The following is a 21,327-nucleotide window of genomic DNA, read 5'->3' on the forward strand; positions in this document are numbered from 1 at the left end:
TACACATGGCTCGTGCAACAGAGAACCGGCCCTCTTGGGCCTCTGCACATGGTCTTGGATGGAAGGTGGAGGTTGGGGGGGTGGCAATGAAATAATTTTCTAACATATTGCATGTAATAATAACTAATATCTATTATTTCATAGTCATGTTGATTAATTAAAATATTAAATAGGGAAGGACATTAAATGAAATGTTTGACTATTAAAGGAGAATATATATTTATAATGGTAGTGTAGAAGCAAACATAGGTATATTCTATCATAATATAAAAAGTTAATAGATGGCATCTGTAACATTTTAAAAGTGAACTGTGTAGAAGCAGAAATTTCAAGAAGAGGAGCACGTTAAGTAGCCATGGAATGCCCCTACGCAGCTCCCAGAGGGTCGCTGCCACTTTGCCCCGTAACGACAATCCCAGGATCTACTAAAGTGACCCAGTGTCCTGCCTGGTGTTACTGGAGGAGCTGTGTGAGACAGACAGAATTTGCCTCTGATTTTACAAAGAAACTCTATCTTACTACAAAACAGTGACCTTGTAGAAAAAGTCAAGATGTATTGTAGTAATTCAAATAATGAAAATTATAATACCAAAATATGCTACTATTTTCTACTCCTTATTTCACCTTACCTCTCTTCCAGATACTTTTATTTGACTTCCCATATAAATATAAGCAAAATGTCACACAACTTCCATTAACATATCTGAGCACACTTGAGTTATTTTGTGAGTTGGGTAATTATGAATTGTGGGGTAATGAGAGCTTCAGTCCAAATACAGAACATGCTACTTTTTTTCTGTACTAAGTCGCTTCTTAAAAATTATTTTTGACAGTTTTAAATTGCCTGCAATTTACTTCAAGCGAATGATAGTTATATAGCCATCTAGAATGTGGAAGAGTATTTACTTATAAAATGTCCTTTTAATATTCGCATTTACACACAAATTGCCCCCAAGATTAAAGCACAAGTGATGAACTACCAGCTGTGTGGGGACGAAGTCAATTTTTTTTAATGATCTCTTCCAATCCTGCCACAAGACAAACAGGTGTTGACTGTCTTGTTGGTGACATTGAAAGACTTGGGAAGGACTTATGATACTTCAATATGGGCTTGAATACCAACTGTAAACACTAACAAAAAAATCTAGTGCTGAAGATAACGAGGAGTACTATAAATGATATCCTCTCTTTCAGAATTGTTTATCCTCTTTTATCCTATGCTATAAAAGATGATGAAAGGGACCATTCACTGAAGACAAATAGATTCAAGTTAGTTCTTGTATTTGTATCAAAATTACTGCAAATCGTTCAACGTGAGGTACTTTCCTTGGTGTGCTAGGAATACACTTGTGAGCCCTCAGTGACTTCACATATACTTACATGCTTGAATTAATTGAGCAAAGCGTCCTGAAGTAAAATCACTTTCAATATCATGTAATAGTAGTATTCTGTCTTTCTATAAAATAAAATAATACATAAGATGTTTCTCTTCTTCAAACAAATCAGATGAGTAAAATGGGGTGTATTTTGGAGCAGAGAGTCAACGAGAGGAGTGACAGGGACTGACATATTAGCCTTTGGATCCTTGCATTTTTATTTAGAAGGGCCTAGGCCTTCTACCAGGCTTCTATGCAATAATTACATTCATTTTTCCCTGCCCACCACTTTTAATGTCCCTACAGATGAGAACCCACTCCTCCTTTTTCAATTCTCCAAAAGTATATTAGTCATGTTTCATGAAGTGGAATCAGGCAGCTCCCTATTGCTGAAATAATTTACATTTTTTAACTACATGTTTGAGATAATAGCAGCTAACCCTAACTGAGCACTTCCCAGTACACTCAGACGATACACTCAGCATCTTAACTGGCATGTACTCATTTTCTTCTCTATCAATGAGCTAATTTAAGTGATTTATCATCTCCATTTCCTGAATGAGACTGCGATTTAAAGAGTTTAAATAATGTGTCAAACGTCATGCTGCTGTTAAGTAATAAAACCAGAATTTGAAGGTAGCCAGGCCTCTTCCCAAGGATGCTTGACAAAGAATCGGCTGAATATCTTGGTGCAGGCCACACATGCTACCTACATGTCCAGCTGCCTGTCAATCATGTGGCTTACGGAGGGCCCTCTGCTCTTCTCTGAAATAGGAGTAATAATGATCCCTACGCTACCAGGTGGTTGTGACAACAGAATGGAATCAAGTATTTTTAAAAATTTTAATCACTCAGCATGCATTAGTTCTTTCTTTCCCAATGTACGCAAGGTCAAGTCATCATGATGTACACTTTAAATATCTTACCATTTTATAAGTCAATTCATTATACCTCAATAAAGCTAAGAAAATATTTTCTCAATATAAAGAAACAAATAATTCTACAACTTCAAAGGAAGACAAAATCTCCAAAATTAATATCACGATAGGAAAAGTAGAGGAAAATATAGGATTGAATTTAGAGGAAAATATGAAGAGGGAAGCAATTTAATACAATATATATGTAATTCCTGTATAGCCTATAAACAATTTACTTTCCACCAAAGAGACATAGAGGAAGGTGGACCCAATAAGAGACAGTTTTGGCTGTGTATAGGTTCAGTGCATAATTAATGTTAATTTTGCACATTTAATTTTTTACTATGTCAAACAAAGCCTGATATTTTAAAAATATATACTAAGTAAAAATAAAGCTCCATAACTTTGGCTTTATCATTAGTAATCATTCAGGGTACAACCAAATATCATTCTTCCTTACAGAGGGTGTGGTGCCCTCCTGTTTTCCAGACTCTGCTGCATTCACTCAAGTTAAATGTGTGAGTACTCCTATATTTTAGAAATAAAAATGCATGAATTGCGACAGCGATTCTTTCCAATTGCTCTTCTATCTAATAAATAAGACGGTTCACGTTGAAAGTTTTTCTCACAGGAAACATACAATTGATTATGCTGCAGACTCTGATAGCCTGTGTCTTTGTGAAATACAGCGAATAGCAGTTTAATTATCTAAGTGCAGTGTATCCCTAGCTAAGAATTACTGCGCTAGACAGGAGGGTGATCTGGCTTGTCAGGCTTGGGAACGTAAATCCGTTTCTTCCCTCAGCATTAGGCGCGACTGCTGATCACTGCATTGAGGCTATCAAACACAGATTAAGTATTTCCTTATCAAAAAGTGCACCTCCAGTTTCTTCGTGCTTAGGTTCACAATTTTAGGTTTGGGTTTTATTTCTCAATAAGCCCCTCAAAATAACAATACACCGAATCATGGTACTATTTTAATATAATGTATATATTATGTGGGTTGTATTAACTACTTAAAAGAGTGCTTTCTTCCAATATCAATTCTATATATTAAGTAATTATATTTTCTAGAAATCTGCAATCTTATATATTTACTAGCTTGCTGTTAATAACAAAAAATCTATAAATATTATTCTCTAATATTTTGAGGTATGCAGCATTTTCAATTATGTGGACTCCTATTTTACATGTTTTTGAAAATTTGTGACATTTAAATGAAAGAAAAAGAATAATATTCATTCGCCTATGTCACCACCCTGACCCTTGAACTTGGATTACTTTTTATGTCATGCCAGTCAAAATTATTTCAGCCACAGACAATGGACCATCCCCACGTTCCAGGGCGGTGGTCCCTCAGCCAAGGGTCTGTCACTGAGCTTGTGGCAGAGGAAGGAATGTGTGGGTCTGCCCTCCATAACCTATAGGAGTTCCACAAAAAGAGCTCCTTTCTGGCTGAGGAACTTAGTCTAACATACAATTCTTTTTGTTTTAATTAATTAATTAATTTTTATTCAGTTACAATTGTCTGCCTTTTCTCCCCTTCCCTCCACCCCACCCCAGCCAGTCCCACCTCCCTCCCTCACCTCTACCCTTCTCCTTGATTTTGTTCTTGTGTCCTTTATAGTAGCTCCTATAGACTCCTCTCCCCACTATCCCCTCCCCACTCCCCTATTGTTACAATGGCTATTGTTACAATGTTCTTAATTTCAATGTCTCTGGTTATATTTTGTTTGCTTTTTTCTTTTGTTGATTATGTTCCAGTTAAAGGTGAGATCATATGGTATTTGTCCCTCACCGCCTGGCTTATTTCACTTAGCATAATGCTCTCCAGTTCCATCCATGCCATTGCAAAGGGCATGAGCTCCTTCTTTCTCTCTGCTGCGTAGAATTCCATTGTGTAAATGTACCATAATTTTTTGATCCACTCAGTTGCTGATGGGCACTTAGGTTGCTTCCTCTTTAAAAGATATTACTAAGTTCATTTTTTGAACTTTTCCCAAACATAGTATATTTTTTAACCCGCTGAATAACATTTATTTAACCAGCAGAGACGACTACCAGGTACACTATGTCTCCAGAACTCAGGGAAGAGCAAGGGAGAACTCACCCCACCCCCAAAAAGGAAATTAGTGTATTTAAAAAACTATCTTCAATTCAAAGTGCTGCTATAGAATCATGCACAACATGTGGGGGAAATGCGAAAGATGAAACAACCAACATCCAAATGGAGTTCTGAAATATTTAAATTCCTACCAGCCAGATAATGTGGAACAATGATAATCAGTGTTATGTGGAAAATCAAAAATGCTTTAAATTGACAGGTTGATATTGCTGAAGTAGAATACAAGGTACAGAGTTATATCAGTGGCTAGAGAATTAGAAAGGCTTACATTTAGCATTTTGACAATGTGAAACCATTACCGTGGATTAAAGAAGGGGGGGTAGTATAATAAGATTGTGTTGAAGGGAGAAAGAAAAAGACATTGATTTTGATGGCAGTTTCAAGAATGGATTAGAGGAGGAGGAAGGCTTGAGCTCAGAACATTAGTTTTAGAGGCTATTGCAATAATCTATGAAAGGATGAGGGTCTAAAAGTGCCAGGAATGGAGAATCAAGAGCTTTTTAGGAAGTACAATCACCAAGGTGCTCTGGGAAGGTGAAGAAAAGTGCAGAGAGTCTGAGGTTTTTTGCTGGACAGCGTAGATCTTACTGTACAGACGTCCAAAAGGAGAGCATGTCACCCCAGTGTCGCTGGCCTGTTTAGCTTGCCATGGTGTAAGCAAACTGGAATTTATGGATTTAAAGGGCTTAGCTCTGGAAAATATCACATAAGCTATGTAACCGTTGGAGTATGAAGTGGAGATATTCAGCGACTGAATAAGCTCACGTCTGTGTCATTAGTGTAGCATCTACAACTACTTAGGGACTAGATTGCATGTTAATGGAGGTCAAAGGTCATGCCAAACCAGCCAGAAAGGACCTGAGAAACCTTTGGACAACTCCATCACACCTCTTCCTCACTTTGTGCTTCACAGTTACTGGTACCCTTGGAATGTCTAGTCAAGATCCATGCTGGATGAGAACTCTGGTTCGTGTGAGTCTGATTTGACAATCGGGTCCTTTGTACCATGTCATGGTTATCTGACCCAAGAGGCTGAGAAGGCATGTGTCAAGGCCTGTCCAGTGGACTCCTTACTCACTTGCACCGCAGCCCTGCGGAGGCGGACGTGGGACGGAGAAAGCCACCGAGGTGCTGCCTGGGCTCCAGCCCTGTTTTTTGCTGAATCATTTTGCTCTGTGTCCTTGTATTCTTCAGTTTACTGTCTGGCTTTTCTGTCTTAGCTCAGCTGGTCCCCTATGAACTCCCTTTACTGAACAGTCGTGTTTTTTGTTTGTTTGTTTTTTCCTCGAATGTCTGGCTTTGACGTTAGTCATCAGTCTAAGACATCGGCCCAGCCAGACCCTTGCTTTTCCCCATGGGCTATACTACTTGTCAGACCCCGAACCCCCAGCTCACATCAGGAGTTGGGAGTGTCAGCCCCATTCAGTGGATGTGCCTTGTCATTTGAATTTACCCAACTCTTCCCACCAAAAATGTATCATTTTACAGATATCAACCCAAAGTATCTCCTTCCTGATTCTTTTTCCTAATCCAAACCTCCAGTTTGGAATGTGTGTACAATTTAATAAACATTTTTGCAAGAATATTGGAATTTATTCCTCCTATCTAATGTGAGATTTCTTAATGTAACACTTCTAGGTTTCCATTACAGTTTTCCTTTCACAAATGCAATCACTGATGGACATTAAATCTTTCTGATCCTCACTTCCACTAGAAAAAGCTCTGACAATGGCTACGCTGATGCATTATTTACACTTATGTAGGAATAATAGACATCCCATTAAACCGCATCCATACTCTCAAATTAATGACCCATTTATAAGGAAATGATATGCCTTAAATTTGCCAGTTCGTTGGTTATTTAACAGTCTTACCCTTTCTCAACTTTAGCTTCATATTCTGAAACTTCCTGTTAAAATAACTTCTAGTTTTCTTAAAGAAGTAGCTTTGATACATCCAGTTGCAAACCTTAGCATGTTGTTAACTATAAAGTAATTAAATTAGCTTCAATCAATACATTCGAGCCATACTTTATGAGGCTACAGTCCTTGAATAGCTATAATTATTTTTGCTATTTTTACACTGATAAAAACAAGTGATTTAATTGGGTTCTACAAACCTCCTCAGTTTAAATCAGTGGTTCATTGTATTATGAAAATGAAGCGATTAAAGCTGTGACTTGATAGGCTTAAGCAACTGCTTTTGAATAAAGTACTCCTTTCCTTTATTTATCACCAAACCTTTGCCTCTGGAATTTGAGCCTAGAGGGCAGCATTGAGCAGCAGGACCCCAAGTGTTGTTCCATTACAGTACTTTTTCTGGTTTATCATTCTGCTGTTCCACGCTCAAGGACTGAGTTAAAGGCACGGTGTAGGATCAATGAACTGTAGTGTGTCCGGGAAGTGTGGGTAGGAATTTGGCATGTGGCAGTGTCAAGGAAGGTATGATCTGGAACTATTTAGAGAGCAAAGATGTAAAGATTATGAATTACTTAAGTGAAAGATATTTCAAAAAATTTTCCAAAACCCCTCCATTAGAAACTTTTCACCTGTACTCTGGTTCTATAATTTTATTTTCTAACTATAAAGAACATCCTCTTTCTGATGAAATGACCAGACTGTATCAGAAAATTTAATATTAATCTAGAAGGAAGGCTCATACCCTTATTAGGTAAAGAAGTCTCGTATGAATTTTAGCTGTGAATGATTGGGGATCCACAGTCAGTTTGCCAATCTCTTCATTAGCATCACCCATGAGCTCAGTGTCTATAAGTCTAAAACACGGGAAGAATAAAGTCATTTTTGAGGATGCTACTCCTTATGTTTACCAATACAGAGATATTGTGGGACACCAAGCAACACATTTGGATCAAACAATGGGTATTATATCTGCTGAGGTTGGTCCTGCATTCCCAGGCAGATTGAATAATCTTGGCTGCGGAGACCTCAAGTGTATTTGGAGCTTGTACTTGAAATTGACCCATGATTTTAGATTGTTCTTTTGGCAACCCTGTAATCCTGTCTGGGAGCGTTTTTGCCCCTGTGGTCCTTGTGGAATATTTCACAACACCTTTAATTTTTCACAGATTATAAATACTCTTTCCAAGTCTCAGCTTCCTTACCTGCACTCATCAAATCATTTAAAGGCGAGTAGAAATACAAGTGAAGCCATACCCAAACTATCTTTACTTTAGCCAGGAGTTAGAGATCTGACATCATTCACAGTTTGTGTTAATTCCCTTTGCCTAAGTCACTTGTCTCAGGGAATAACTGGCATAATTAAAAGTGCAATAATCTCATTCAACAGTTAATTTTAACACATGCACTCTGTGTATGTCAGTGATTTATGGAGAACTTTGGAAACATTACTCAGCCCCTCTCGTATCCTATGGATTGATCCTTGTATAATTACAGCAGCTGCATTCAGTAACTCTGTTGTAAGTTGAAATGTCCTTTGAACAGATGATATATTACCATAATTCAGCCATGCTGGGTTCTTGTTATAATGGCTCTGTATTGAAAAATTAAATGCCTCCAGGAAATAAGATGACAAAACTGTGAAAGTGCCGACTGTGTGAAGTTGTTTTACATCTTTGTTAAATTCGGACTCTACTTTTTCCTTGATTGCCAAAGTTAAGAATATTCCTGTGATTTTGTTTGCCATATGTAAGAAAAGTAATTTTGTATCATTCTACTTTTAATGTTATGCTCACCTTTAACTACTAACTTCAAGGCCATTAAAGGTAGAGACTTTCCTTACCAAAAGTTGGAGGCAGGGCTCCAGCTAAGACCTGGCCTAAAACAGTGGCCAAAAGGAGCTGAATAATTTGGTGATTGATTCACACATTCACAAGCGGTCACAACAGCGCACACTCCAGACGGGATCATGTACAAGTAAAGACGATTTGGGGGGACCTGGCTTAATGTTGCTACTTATTTGTGCTGCTTAATGTTGCTGATTACTGGGATGATCACAGTAATTTATGTTGTTTCTGTTCATTAGGAATGATACATGCTTCATAGTTTTGTATGCTCTAAAGTTGTCAGAAAAATTCTATGTCAAAATATTGCAGGCATTAAATTTAAATGAACTCCTGTTTATTTACTGCTTACTTAATACCTTAAAAAATTCTCCTACTATTTTAATCTTTAGAGCTACTGAAAGCAATACCTGTTTAAAAGAGACTGCACATTTAAAAGTATTTAAAGACGGTACAAAATCAAAATACAAAAACCAATTTCATTTTTATATACTAGCACTTAACAATCTAAAAATGAAATTAGGAAGATACTTCCATTTTAAGAGCATCAAAAATAAAATTATTGGGAGTAAATTTAACAAAAGAAGTGCAAGAGAGGTGCACTGAAAATTATAAAACATCATTGAAAGAAGTTAGAAATCTAAATAAACAGAAATGAAACCATGTTGATGATCAAGGTATTGTTAATGGCCGTTACAATATTGTTAAAATGGCGATACTCCCCAAGTCGGTCTACGGATAAACACAGTCCCCATCAAAATTCCAGGCCTTTTCTTTCTTTTTTTCTTTTTGCAAAAATTGTCAAGCTGAGCCTAACACTAATATGGAAATGCAAGGACCCCAGAACAGCTAAGGTGTTCTTGAAAAAGAACCGGCGTCTAAAATATTGTCCTGCTCCTCTGCTGCTGAACCTTCGGGCTTCACCGCGCCTGCCACGGTTCCTCCACCACGTCTGCCACGGTTCCTCCACCACATCTGCCACGGTTCCCCCACCACGCCTGCCACGGTTCCCCCACCACGCCTGCCACGGTTCCTCCACCACGCCTGCCACGGTTCTTCCACCAGGTGTCTTCTTTGTTGCGGCTTGTAACATGGGTAGGTTTTGTGTTCGCCCTGTTCTGCAGGCAGAAACTTCAAGGTGCAAAAAATGTTGGAATACAAAAATTCATGATGGATTTGTCCAAGAAGTTATATGGATTTTAGATGCTATTTCCATTGTGTTTGGGACAAAGACATCTAAATTGCTTTTATTGCTAAAAACCAAAATTTAAAATGGTCTATTAATTGGTATTCCTTAGAGTAAAATCACTAATGATAAGATATCTGGAGACAAATAATTGACTTGAACAGTCTCATTAGGCATAAATCAAGCCACATGAAAATTTCTACTTTGGCAGAAGATCTGAAATAAGAAAATAACAGTGAGTCACAAAAATGTGGGAGAAGTCAGTATTTAATAGGACCCTATATTAATATGCTTCTGATTGATTCTTCTCAGGCAAGAAAAAGTAGAGAAGCTTATGTCAAAGTTTCTCTTCTTAATTTCAAATGACTAATCACTCAATGGGTCTTCTGCCTTTGTTGCCATGACAACAGAGATGTGAAAATAAAGGAACTATTGACTATGGCTCTTCAGAAACTCAATCGCATGTTTGATAGGACGATGCAGCTGATAATAAGAAATGACAGGCAACTCACTGCTCCATAGGCTCACCTTTAGCATCAGCTGTCTTCCTAACCACCCCTTCAATTTCTATGATTTCAAACCCTGGTGAACCATGTGCTCTTGGTCCAATGATCCTCGTGGGCTATTGTTTCCTCTTATTTCACCAAACTGCATAAATTTCCCCGATGTTCTCCACTGGAGAAGCTACTGTTGTGCCCCGTACATAATATTACCACTTTGATGGTTTTCTAGTGGCTGGTTCCTCTGCAGCAGAAGAGAATGTTCTTGCCCCACTGGCCTGGGGAGACCATCCACTGAGCTATGACTCTTAACTCTATCTTCACATATGTGGCCCCACGGGAGGTGTTAGTGACTCATAGGAGATTTTATCCCAAATAATAATGTCTCCTTTCATAATAGATACTTCTTATACTCAGTAGACTGTTACTGCTACAAGGACAGGGACTGTGTCTGGGATACCATTCTGTAACCAGTGCTAATGACATGAATGTCAAGAATACAATGAATCTGTTACTGACTCATAGATCTGAACACATTACGTTGAAATTATATGCTCGGAAAACTGACTGTTTTCCAAGAAACACCATCGTTGGACAGTGAACTCTCCTGGGCCAGGGGTACTGGTTTATTCTATTCCTGGGAAATAATGGGAGTACAGTGATATCACGTATGTTGACGAGAGTCACGCACTCAGCTGGCCAAGGCCATGCATCAAGGTTTTGGTAATACTACGGGACGATAGTATTTAGAATTGTTGTTCTCTATATTCCTTTATACAACATGTTTCATCCTCTGTTCACAGGAGAGAAATGGTAAAGAAGGAGTATAAAATAATTTAATACAAAAAGCATATATTCCATAAGCTACATATATGAAAATTACATAAAATCAGGAGTAATTCCTTTCATGAGCTGGATAGAGCCCTTTAAAAAATCAGGTCATATCTGAGGTTTAGACAGGGGAACCACAAGGAAGTAAACTCAGAATTGTAAAACACTATAGTGACTTTGTCTGATTGCATTGTACACCTTATCTTGCCAAGATTTTGATGGCATTTTCCTCAGTCATTAAACAGTGTTTGACCATGTGCTGGAGAAAGAGTGCTTGCCTGTAATTTAGTGCCTTGGGTGTTCAAACCTTATTTTGTCTCTGGTGGTTCTTTAATTCTGGGTTGTGACCCCTGTATATTGGCCCAATCCAGCAGTTTTGCCTGGGGAGCTTCTTTAAAAAATACAGATGAACAAGCCCACCCCAGACGAATTAAATCAGAATGTCCGAGGTTGTGATCAAAATAGTGGTATTTTTTAAAAAGCATCCCTAGTGATTCTAAAATGCAGTTAAAGTTGAATCGCTGGCTTAGAAGCCAGTAAAGTTAAATGGAAAAGTCTGACCTCGCTGAGTTCTATCACCAGAATAGCCACCAAGAAATTCGCTGGTTTCTTGAGAGAATAAATTTACACATTTATTGTATACGGTATTTTGCTCTACCACATTTGATGAAAGATCAAACACTTACTCTGAGCCTATATAAAGTATCCAATTGACCCAAAAATCTCATTATCTAAGAATTTAATATGTTGATCCAATCATGTGCTATATAATGCTTTATCCATAGTTCTTTTCTAGAACTATCTAAGACCTACATCTTAGATTTATTAGATTTCTGTATTATATTTGTTATATATAGATTTGTTATATTTCTCCCTGCGGAACCTCTCCCTAGATATAAATGTCTCCGTCTCTCTATTATTTTCTTTTGATTAAATTGATTGGGATGACAACGATTAATAATGTTATCTAGGTTACAAGTGTATGCGATCCATGATACGCATCTCTTTTGACTTAGTAGTGAGTCCGCAATAAGCCTTCTTCAAGGACAGAGCTGCTCCTTCAGTCTCTCTCCCTTGAGATATTCTGCCCAGGTGAAAGAATTTACTGGGAGCTACCGTAATCCAATCTTTGATTTCAACTAAATACAGTTAGAAGGAATTGTTAGGAAAATGTTCTTCTGCTTTCGAGGTGTAAACGGAAAAACATGAAATATGTCCAATCTGTCTCTAACGGTCGAAACTCATAACATCTGGCCTTGAGAAGAGAAATTTTTATATGAAAAATCTGACCACCAAAAATACTAGACTTCTATGTTGCTGACATATTTAATATTTGAAAAACAGATTCTCTTGCCAAATGAAGTGTCCCCCTGACATTCTAAGTAAAACAAACCTCTAGAAAAATGATCGATAAAGATGTAGAAGTACAAGTCAACACTGAGGTGAAACAGGGTTTCAAATACACATTCTAGAGAGATTTCGAACATCACGATATTCAACGAAAAAACTGATGCTAGTAATTTTTTTAATTTATTGATTTTTAGAGACAGAGAAGAGAAGGGAGGGAGAGAAAAACATCAATTTTTGGTTCCACTTATTGATGGCTGACTCTTGTACACGCCCTTGCCAGGGATTGGACCCTCAAACTTGGCGTACGCGGTTGATGCTCTAACCAACCAAGCTACTCAGCCAGGGCCTAATGCTAGTAATTTTGAAAGGCATATTACCATAATTTTGTCAAAAAGAAATAGAAAAAGAGAAGAAAGTGAAAACATCAAAAGAATTGATTCGGGAACTTTGCTGCAGTATGAAGAGATTCATACATCGGGCTCCGGTACTTTTACAGATGAGTCTTAAAGACCCTCAAGGAACGGGGAATCCCAACTTCCTATAAATGACTTCATCACGGAATGCAAAACCAGGGAGATTCTCCAATCCCTTTATGAGTGTATTCCGTTTTAATAAAACCGGAATAAAACGGTATAATAAAATTACACTTATACTGAACTCCTTTGTGGACACCAAGGTGTACATCCTAAATAAAGTACTATTAAGTCATATTTAGCAGTGTATGCTCGTTTAAAAGAAGACTCAACATCTTAAAATGAAAGGCCCCCTTAATCTTTCCATTCGAAGCACTTTCGATCAAATTCTCAATAGGTGTTTTTTGTTTATTTTTTCAAAACTTCACAGTCTGATTTCAAATTCTTATAAAGGAAACAAGAGCCATGAATGGCCAAGTCAGTGTGAAGTACAAGTATAAGGAAGATGACTTTCCCCTGCAGAATATCAAAAGTTTCTGCGAAACTCAAGTAACTCAGACACTGGGGCACTGGAGTAGATCCATGGGTCACTCGCAGAGTGGAAGTGAACGTGAGAATTCATATATATGTTTAAAAAGTCAGAATGTGGGCAGCAGGTACACACCAATTTGAGGATTAATAATTTCCTTCTTGAAAAGGAGGGAGAGTAATGAGGTGGGAAACACTTCAAATGGCATTTCAACAGCACGTGGAAAGTTACATTTCTTTTAGTATTTGTAAACAACTATGAAAAAATATTAAAGTTTGCTTATCTGAGTGATGGACAAATGGATATTTGTTAAATTTTCTTCTATGTGATTGGAATATCTCATTATTTAAACAAATTACAAACTCATTTCAGTAAAATTGAGAAAGTTAAGCTGACAGTCAGAAAATTTGAGTTTTAGTCCCTTTTCAAGCTTTAATTATTTCTATTACTTGTGTAATTATCACTTTTTATTTTTAGAGTAAAGCCACCAGAATAGATACGTGGTTTCAGGCCACAGTCTGTGCCCTTAGCCACCAAATGGTCCTATTCCTGGCTGCACCGAACCACGTGATTCTCAGGAATTAAATTTCAGCTGGACTTATCAGTTGGCTTGTACTCATGTAATAGGAGACCACGGTTCTTAACTGCTTCTGTTTATTCCTCCGAGGAAACTGATGCTGATTTCGTCAGGGCAACATGCTTACTTGCTCTTTAAGCTTATCATTTCCAAGTCCATCTGCACTTAATTAAGGCTGATGAAGCCCAGGCATTCAAATATCCCTGTGGGAAAACATCAGTTGGATTCCACCCAAAAGGATGCAAAGGGAGCCTGGCTGGACTCCAATTGTGGATTGAAAGGAAGAGCTTGGCGAGGTCTATGAAGACGGACTGGTCCCTGTTGCTCTCTCTCACTTCCTGGAGTCTTTTCCATATTTGATACAGTGAAGCAATTGAAGACACCACCTTCCACCACCCTCTGGATGCTTAATCTCCAGAGGGTCTGCTTCACAGACTGACCAGACAGATAGCTACAGGGGACCGAGAAGGAAACAAAACGTCTGCTTTGATTATTGTCTTAATGAGAGTGGTGATCTGCTGTCCCCTAGGCAACTCTAAAAGCTGACATTTAGGACATTTGGCAGGTCGGTTAAGTTAACTGGGCACAGGGCGGACTCACACAATATCCCTGTGAAAAGGATAAGGGCAACATGACCATCCCCACGTTGATATTTGTGTCACAAATGCATTTGGGAAAAGGCAATGAGACTTCAGAATATTTTTCCAGTGGCACTTTCTAATTTGTAACCCAATGGACGCCTCACCATCCTCTCCTCCAGTACAGAATCCGCATGCTTCTGCCCACTCTGGCCCTTGGGCCCCTCAGAACACCATCTCTGTCCCTCGGAGGGTTACCGTGCTGTGCGCACCCATTCCTGGCAATGCTGAATAAAGCCTTCTGCATCTATCACTGCCTAGCTGCTTCATCCAAACTGTTGCATCAGACTTAAACCCCCCTCTAGAGTTTGGCTGATTAAATGATAGGATCATCATCTCTCTGTCTTCTTCAGATTCTATCGCTGTAACTGAGAGGGTAAACTTAGCTCTGGTTTAGACATTTCTCATTCTAAACCACAGTCCTCATAAACAAATGTCAATTCCTGCAGGCCTAAGGAGAACGGATCATGTCGTCCACCTGGAGAGAGTGCTGAGTTTTGTTTGGACAGGTGCTTAGGTAACTGGAGTTGTAATTGATCTCGTCCAGTTTGGTTTTATGCTTTATCACCATGGATCTATTTCAGTCTTCAATGAGGGTGTGTATCCTCTTTTTCAAAGCTTGGTCCTTCGTCCTAAAACCTGGCCTTTCTGGCATCTCAACTGAACACCTGAGGTCCTCAGCAAGGCCTCTACTTTCTGCCTGGACTGGAGCCCCCCACCCCAGGTAGCCCCACGACAGCTAAGACTCATGGAGTGACCCTCTGCCCACTTGTAACTAAGCCCAGGGGACCCTGTGTGACTCCACACCTGAGCTTTCCAACCTCCCTCTGCCCAGCCACCCGTTCCCTGATACCCCGCAGAACCTCAGCTGTTCCTTCTTAGCTCAGCAAGCCCCATCCCCTTGGGTGCCGGCACCTGGTGTAACCACAGAACCAGGTCAAAACTGCAAGTCCTGCAGCCGAGGCGTGTGCAGGGGAGAGAACTTCCGCCTCCAGCTGCACCCAGAACCAAAGTCTCTTCAACCACCTCCCACAGAACCAAAGGACCAGGAAAAAACTGAAACTGGAACACCAGAGCCCCTGCAGAAACCAAGGGTTCTCTGTGCTGGAAGAGCCGGTGCTGACGCCCGCTACCATCAGTGGCCAAGCTCCAAGGCCCTGCAGTTAAAACTCGCCCATCAGCACTTCTGGGCACCTGTTCCCCCAGCCCCTTCAAAGCCCTTGGCCCGGTGCAGCGAGAAGGTGGGTCTGAGGCACCGCTAGGTCTCTCATCTTCTCAGTTGGCGCCTTCTCCATCAATAAACCCTTCCTTATTCCAAACCCTGGCATTCTGGGTTTTGGTCTTTCAAAGCGTCAGGTGCTCGGACTTTGGTTCATCACACGGGCACAGCAGCGGACAAGTACTCTGGCAGGCAGGATGATCGAAGGGATTCCTCCTTCCCTTCCCTCAAGGGTCAAGGTCTCTCCCTGCCCTGGTTCAAGGCCAGGGCACCGTGGCCTCAGATGTTGTTGTCCAGTTTTACGACTGCTCAAGCCTGGAGGGCAAGCCCAGCACCCATTACTCTGTCAGGCCTGAGAGGGCACACCTGACTGTCTTTTTTTTCTGAGGTAATTTTTTTTTAAATAGCCAAATCTACATATTTTCATGAAAGTGCCAGCAGGTGTCAGCAAAATCAAGGCAGTGATATATGAATTTTGTATTGTGATGTCAAATATTTAATTATCAAAGTCAGAGTTTGATTAAACATCTCAATTTTCTAAATGTAATGACTCCACCTATAATTTTCTTCCCTCCCTCCCTCCCTCTCCCCTTCCCTTCCTTCCTCCCTCCCTCCCTCCCTCCCTCCCTTCCTTCCTTCCTTCCTTCCTTCCTTCCTTCCTTCTTTCCTTCTTTCTTTCCTTCCCTCCCTCCCTTCCTCCCTCCTTCCTCTTTGTTTGGGGAGATGGGGGAGGAGGGTGGATTGGTTGTTATGGGAGGACAAACCTGGTCGTCCAACATAGTAACAGGCCTGTCAATCACTCACTTGTCCCAACCTACGATATGCCCCAGAGAATTCAGGCTCAGAGGGCATTGGTGATGAAATCTTACATTCTGGAGAGGCCAGCTCCCCATTACACCATGTGCCCGACCGACACAGCCTTAACATCCCACTCGGTTGGACTAAACTTTAAATAGGTTTCTTTCTGATTTGGCCCAACCTTCCTTTTCTTAGAACATTTTCTTTAGAAAACTTGTCATTGTATTTGCTTTCCCTGCCCCTTTGAGAGGTAAAGCTAAAATGTCTTGCCAGTTTTAGAACCTAGGAACATCTTTCTCAAGGACCTGGGAGCCGAGCCTTTGGAGTGTGAACATCAGTAGGACGCAGCCTGCATCTCCTCATTTCTGTGAGCAGGTCGGAGCCTGACGACGGTGGGCACCCTGCTCCAACTTAGTTTTACAACCACACCTATGATTCTGTTCCTGTTCTGATTGTTTACTTAATTCGTTTTTGTTTTTATTTTTTACATTCAGTTGTTGATAGTTGTGAGTTTATTGTCATTTTAATGTTCATAGTTTTGATCTTCTTTTTCTTAAATAAATCCCTTTAACATTACATGTAACAGTGGCTTGGTGATGATTGGACTCCTTTAGCTTTACCTTGTCTGGGAAACACTTTATCTGCCCTTCCATTCTAAATGATAGCTTTGCTGGATAGAGTAATTATGGTTGTAAGTCCTTGCTTTTCATCATTTTGAATGCTTCTTGCCAGCCCCTTCTTGCCTGCAAAGTTTCTTTTGAGAAATCAGCTGACAGTCTTATGAGAGCTCCTTTGTTGGTAACTCTCTTATTTTCTCTAGCTGCTTGTAAGATCTCTCTTTATCTTTAACCATTGGCATTTTAATTATGATGTGTCTTGGTGTGGTCCTCTTTGGGTCTAACGTGATTAGGAGTCTCTGTGCTTCCTAGACTTGCATGTCTATTTCCTTCACCAAATTAGGGAAGTTTTCTTTCATTATTTTTCAAATAGATTTCCAATTTCTTGCTCTTTCCCTTCTTATTCTGGCACCCCTATGATGTGAATATTGGACCTCTTGAAATTGTCCCAGAGGCTGCTTATACTACCCTCAATGTTTTGGATTCTTTTTTCTTCTTGTTGCTCTGAGTGGTTGTTTTTTGCTTCCATATGTTCCAAATCAATGATTTGATTCTCAGCTTCATCCCCTCTACTCTTATTTCCCTGTAAATTGTTCTTTATTTCAATTAGCATATCCTTCACTTCTGACTGGATCTCTTTTATGCTGTTGAGGTCCTCACTAAGTTCCTTGAACATCCATATAAACAGTGTTTTGAACTCTGCATCCTGTAGATTGCTTATCTGCATTTCGTTTAGCTCTTTTTCTGGATTTTGATCTGTTCTTTCATTTGGGCCGTGTTTCTTTGTCTCCTCATTGTGGCAGCCTCCCTGTGTTTGTTTCTATGTATTAGGTATAGCTGCTTTGACTCAATGTGTGGGTAGTGTGCCCTAATGTAGTAAGTGTCTTGTAGGGTCCAGTGGCACAGCCTCCCCCATGACCCAAGCTAGATATTCAAGGTGCACCCTTCATGTGGGCTGAGTAAACCCTCCTCTTGTACTTGAGCCTTAGTTGCTGTTGACATATTAATGGAAGGAATTTACCCAGGCCAGTCAGCTGCAAGGATTACCACTTACCACCAATCTCTGCCCTCTGCGAAATATCAGCTATGCAGGGGCAGGGTGGTCGTGCTCCGATGTGGACTGTAGCTGTCCACTGGGTGTGTTGGTCCTGGGGTTTCCCAGGTGGTGCAGGCCAAGGTCAGACCCCACCTGTGTTTTGCCCAGGGCCACCCTTCCTGAGCTATAAAACAATCTGAGAAGGCTACTACTTGTGCTGGGCTTGGAGATTCCCAAGCAAAGCCAAGCTGTGAAAATAATCTGGCTGCTGCTAGTGCCCAGCCTAGAGCTCACTGAGGCCAGTTACTGCTTGTTTGATAGGGTTTAGGAAGTTGTGAAGCATGAGCCAAGACCTGCCATTCATACAGGAAAGCAGCTGGGGTAGGCCCATAAGTTTGGTGAGGCAGAGTCTCTGGGGATCTCCAAGGCAGGTCAAACAGTGTCAGCCAGGTTAATGGAGTCCCAAATATGGCACCAGCCTGCTGGCTCCATGGCTCTGCAGGGTGAGGGCTCAAAAAGAGGACAATAGCCTGTGCTCACCCTGATGTCAGGCATTTCAGCCTCTCCCAATACGCCACTCATGCCCTTCAAGCTGCTATCTCAGTGCTGGAGCCCAGAGGGAATGAGTCTGAGTAAGTGAGTCTGTGTGTGGGTTCTTTAAGAGGAACTGCTTGGGGTTACAGCAGTTTTTTCCATTGACTCAATCCCACTGGTGTTTGCAGCCAGGAGTTGTGGGGATTTATCTCCCTGGCCCTAGAACCCTGGGCTGGGGGGCCTGGTATGGGGCTGGTACTCCTCACTCCCGAGATATTCCTCCCAAATTTTTATCCACCACAGTGGGTGAGAGACCTGCTTCACATTTACACCCCTCCTCCCAGTCTGGATGGATGTGGTTTCTTTAATTCCATAGTTGTCGGACTTCCACTCATCTCAATTTCTGATGGTGCTGAGTGATGGTATTTCTGTAGTTTAGTTGTAATTTTGATGTGGTTGTGCAAAGAGGCGGGCCATGTCTGCCTATGCTGCCATCTTGGCCGGAAGGGCTACAATTATTAATTTTAAATATAAAACAAATAAGAAATTTAATATGTTCTTTAATGTGATTAAGCAATGAGTTCTCTGTTCTTTCTGTCTTGCTATTTTCCTACTTCATATTATGCTATTTCATACCTTATTTGTCTTATTTAAATTACATTGCCCAATATTTTAATCCCTTATGTTCTCCCATACTGCTAGTAAATTATAGCAGAAAATATAAATTAGATGTTGGTTATTTATTCTTTGGAAAGTATAACATATGATGCATTTTATTATATTTTAATATTATAGTAACAAAACATTAATTTGGTTTATGTTGCTGTTCCTTCCAAGAAAATTAAAGTCAAACGTGTATCAATTATTTACAGGAGAGTATTTATTTAGGACACCTAAGGCCACTATTATGAGGATATTTAATTTATATTTTAACAGTGTTGAAGAATGACCTGAAGACCTAAGAGGACCCATGTTTGTACTCTGCAAGCATAAATATTCTTAAAGTCATTCAGCCAGTACCATAGAATATATATACCTTATGCAGGTCCACAAGGAGACCCTGAGCACAGTATTTGAGTTTACCTGGGAGGTGGTGGGAACACCTGCAGGGGAGTGGTGGGCGGGGAGGGCAGGCATAGAGGGTGCGTTACCAAGCCCACCATCGCTGCGAGTGCCCAGAGCTGAGCCCCGCTGGAACGGTCTTTGGTTGAGGGCAGAACTAGGCTCCCCAGCACTTTCGCTGGCTACTTGCCCAGCAAATCGGACCCCAACAGCAGGCGGAAGCCCTCAGGCAAAGAGATGTGCTTCTTCCTCCTCTGTAGGGCAGAGGAAAGAGCACGTGTGATTAACAGAACATTTTTATTTTCTTCTATTGTTTAGTTCACGGAAGTTTCATTTTGGAAAACGCCGATCCCACAGCAGCAGAGAGCTCTGTATATTTTTTACTGGACATGCTTCACCACTGGCAGCTCATCTCTGAAGTTTCCCTGTGTCTTTCCTTAGTTGGGAAAGGACTTTCTTGCTGGGAAAGACTGACCTCGTGGACTCTGACGCCGTGTATTTATGGCAGCGACAAGCTGAGGATTGCTCGGAAAGCACGGCTCCCTTAACGATCTGGGTGTTGGCCCAGTTGCTTTCAGCAGTGCAGGCTTCCGTCGGGCTCTGACCCCGCCCCCACGTGCCCTGCCCCGCAAGTTCAGCAGTGTTTGTCTTTGTTAGTTATTTGGTAGAGCACAGTTGGCTTTGGATGCTGTTGTGGAGAACGTACACTGTTGCTGGAAATGAAATCAGTGAACCTTTTCGAGAGAAAATCAGTGTTTATTAAAATGTTAAAAGTGCATATTTTTTGACACAGCAAATTTCTATTCCTAGGAATATGACAGAAATACTTGACCACTGATGCCATCATACATGTACAGATAAATCCACTGAAACATTGTTTATAGGAGTGAAAAACTGAAAATATTAAAGTAGAATGTTAATTCAGTTATGGTTCTTCTTCAAGAGTCAGCAAACCTTTTTTAAAATTGACTTTATGGAGAGTGGAAGCGGGGTGGAGAGAGAGAGAAATTGAGAGGGGGAGAGAGAGAGAAACATCAACTGGTTGCCTCCTATATGTGCCCTGACCCCAAATCGAACCTGCAATCTGGGTATGTGCCCTGACCCAGGACTGAACCCACAACCTTTTGGTGTATGGGATGATGCTCCAACCAAGTCACCCAGCCAGGGCTTGGCAGACTTTTATTTTAAATATTAAATGTGACTTAGCAATTCTACCTCTAGATATCTACCCAGACCCAATGAAAACTTATATCCACAAAAAGCCTGTTTGCAAATGCTTGTAACAGCTTTCTCGATAATATTTCCAATAAACTACCCATCCAATAATGACTGGATAAATTACAACACATTCTTATAATGGAATTCTCTTCAACAATAAAATAACATAATAAAGTACATACAACAATATAAATGAACCTCTTAAGCATTATCATAAGTGAGAGAAGCCAGGCAAAAAGGCTCCATGCTATTTGATACAATGTATGTGATGATTTAGAAAAGAAAAAATGATAAGAACAAAAAGCATAGCAGTGGTTGCCAGAAGCGGGCTATCAGAGCAACAGGAAAATTTGGGATAAAGGAAATACTCTCTCAGTTGTGATGGGGTTATATGGATACACTTGTTAAACTGATAGAAATATATAAGGGTGAGTTCTTTGTGTGAATTACACTTCAATATACCTAGTGTAAAAAATAATGATAAAGAGAAGGGCTCGAAAGAACGGGGTTTCCCCTCCTCCACTGCTGGGTCTTCACGTAAAGCTCCAAGGATGCTTCAAGGAAGTCCAGCTGGGTCTGTTGGTCCTTTCCACGGTGCAGTGAGATCCAGGCCCTGAGCGATTCGGGGAGAGAGGCCACAG

The sequence above is a fragment of the Desmodus rotundus genome, chromosome 10, assembly GCF_022682495.2.
Source record: "Desmodus rotundus isolate HL8 chromosome 10, HLdesRot8A.1, whole genome shotgun sequence".
NCBI classification, from domain to species: Eukaryota; Metazoa; Chordata; class Mammalia; order Chiroptera; family Phyllostomidae; genus Desmodus; species Desmodus rotundus.